Here is a 2,983-nt window from a genome sequence, read left to right on the forward strand (position 1 = left end):
GAGCTTGCGACACAATTTGAAAGTTAAATCCTTCGCTCAGTCCAAATCAGTCAGACCGGCTGACGACATGCTCCCTAATTTGTGTCGCATGGAAGCCAGTGCAGCTGTGCCACAAAAAGGGTTGCGTGCGACACAATCCCAGCGCAGACACATATTAAATACCTCTGCAAGCCATTTTAACATTGAAGAATGAAGAATGAATGAAGAATGAAGTGGCGCAAAGCTCTTAGTAAATGTGCCCCATGCCCCATGTTAAAGGTGCCCCAAAAAAGTTGGTTCATTCTGCCGGAGAAGTACAGGGGGCACCAGAGTCATGAAGAACAAGTTTGATAAATACATTGCAAACTGCACCCTCCACAGGCAAACTGTACATGGTGCAGTTTGCACTATTTTTAACCAATCTGATCTATCACTTAAAGAGCATAATATATATTAAAATTAATGCAGGGGGTGCTGCAATTACAGATGTAGCACTGGTTAACATGACCTGATTAATGTATTAAGTTAACTCACACAAGTAGCTGCTTTGTATTACTTAACATTACAGACTCAATTATCTTTTGAGAGCATGGTATGCGTTTAATTAATTCAGGGGGCATTGTTTACATTGTAATTCATTCAGGGGGGCAATGGATATGTCATTATTGATTCAGGGGGCACTGGATACATTAGAATTTGTCCAAGGGCACAGTTTACATAATAATTATTTCAGAGAGCAATGTATACAGTATTTCAAAATTAATTTGGGGGTACTGCATATGATATCGTTGTTCAGGGGGAGCTGTATCTGTTGTAATTAATTCTGGGAGCAATATTATATTAAATCAAAATATATATCATAATTAAATCATTAGGCTCAATTTTAATAATAAATCGGGCGCTGTTTATATTAAATTAATTTAGCACTGTATATATTATAATAGTTATGGGCAATGTATATATCATTGTTAATTCAGTGGGCACTGTATACATTGTAACAAATTTTGTATGAAACTTTATATATCATGATTTAGTTGGGGGGACACTGCATATGTACTTATCTATTTAGCTTTCACCATATATAATACTATTTTATTTGATATTATTTATTCAGCTCAACCTTAACTTAACCCTACTGTCCTGCAGCAGATTTTTCTTTTGTAGAGCACAGCTTGGCTTTCTGACAAGCAGGTCCCATCCTATCTTATACTCAATTTTCAGTCCACAAGGAGATGTCCGGCCATATGTTTTATACATAAAAGGCTTCTCATGGATGCAACCATAGAGTAATGAACACCACTGCTTTCCAAAAAGTCCCATTGACTGCAATGGGATCCATTGGGCTTCAGTTTAGGTGTAACATTTTTGATAGAATCTGTAATGGCAGCCTAACTTAAAGAAACATTTGTTTTGACACTATGAAGTAAAACTAGGAGAAATTAGGTCTTTCATACACTTGGATATCCAGATGCTAATTTGTAATTAATAGTACTGAAGGTGGCATTTGTTTTACATTAATTTTACATTATGCTAATACACATCTGCTAAAGGCCTTATTTGCATTGTACACTCAAACACGTCCTTCGGAGGATATGGGATTATTTCAATGCTTTGTAATTGCAAAAAAAAATTCAAAGAATTTATCAATTAGATTATTTGTTCCATACAGAAAATTCAATAAGATCTGAACATATGCAAAGTGAGGATATATGTGGCATGACGAGGCTATCTCTTCTGTAGTACAAAGAAGTCTGCCTGTTATAATATACTGCATAAAGTACTTAGATGGACAACCAAGGTCAGGTGGATTTGACTCACAAATCCTATTTAGTTGTTAAAGGGCTTTGTTTCCCTGTAAAATATGGTAATATAAATCACTAAGACCAGTGGTTATAAAATGCATTTAAATTTATGGATGAATTCTAATGGTTGTTGTGAGGGTCTCATGATCTGAAGGACTATCTGAGATGAGCAGTTGGGAAACAGACTATAGCTCTAGTCTAATGGGCATGAAGAACAGTCTGAGAAACTTCACAGCTGGACTCTGGGGACTAGACAAAGGTACCGGTTCCATGAACAGGCAGGTGTGTCATGGTAGTGTAAGTTCCGTCTCTGACTGGAGCTGTGGAGGGTTCCGGCTTTGACTGGGATAGTGCAGGGTTCCAACTCTGACTCGGATTGTGTAGGGTTCCGGCTCTATCTGGGAGTGCACAGGTTTCCGGCTCTATCTGGGAGTGCATAGGTTTCCGGCTCTATCTGGGAGTGCACAGGGTTCCAGCTCTGACTGGGAGAGTGCAGGGTTCTGGCTCTGACTGGGAGAGTGCAGGGTTCCAGCTTTGACTGGGAGAGTGCAGGGTTCTGGCTCTGACTGGGAGAGTGCAGGGTTCCAGCTTTGACTGGGAGTATGCAGGTTTCCGGCTCTGACTCGCATTGTGCAGGGTTCCGGCTATATCTGGGAGTGCGCAGGGTCCCAGCTATGACTGGGAGAGTGCAGGGTTCCAGCTTTGACTGGGAGTGCGCAGGGTTCAAGCTCTGGACAGGATACAGGATTCCAGATTTGAGGGCAGGGTTCCAAAAGAACCAGACCAGGCTCGATCATTTTATTGACTTTGGCTTGCTGACACTTGCTGTTCTCCTTTTAATTTCCCTCCCCGTTCACATTTCTCAATGTAGTGAATGTTGCCCAGTTGGGGGGCCTCATTTAGGGCTTCCATTTAGTAGGCAGATACAGTTTAGGGGCTTTCCTTACAGATGGTTCCCAATAGGAACAATATTGCTCATATTAGTAATAGGTAGAATGAGTGTAAAATAACATCCTCAGAACCTGAAAACCAATTCTTGATTTGAGCCACTAAGCAAAGAAACCACAGATTGGTTCATAGAGACTTGGTTATTACAAATTTCTAACAACAGTTTCCACTTAAGGTGAGTGATCATCTGTGTAACCAATACTTTATACAATGGGCTAATAAATTAGCTAAATAATAAATAAATTAAATAACGA

The sequence above is a fragment of the Engystomops pustulosus genome, chromosome 6 (assembly GCF_040894005.1).
Source record: "Engystomops pustulosus chromosome 6, aEngPut4.maternal, whole genome shotgun sequence".
Taxonomy (NCBI): Eukaryota; Metazoa; Chordata; class Amphibia; order Anura; family Leptodactylidae; genus Engystomops; species Engystomops pustulosus.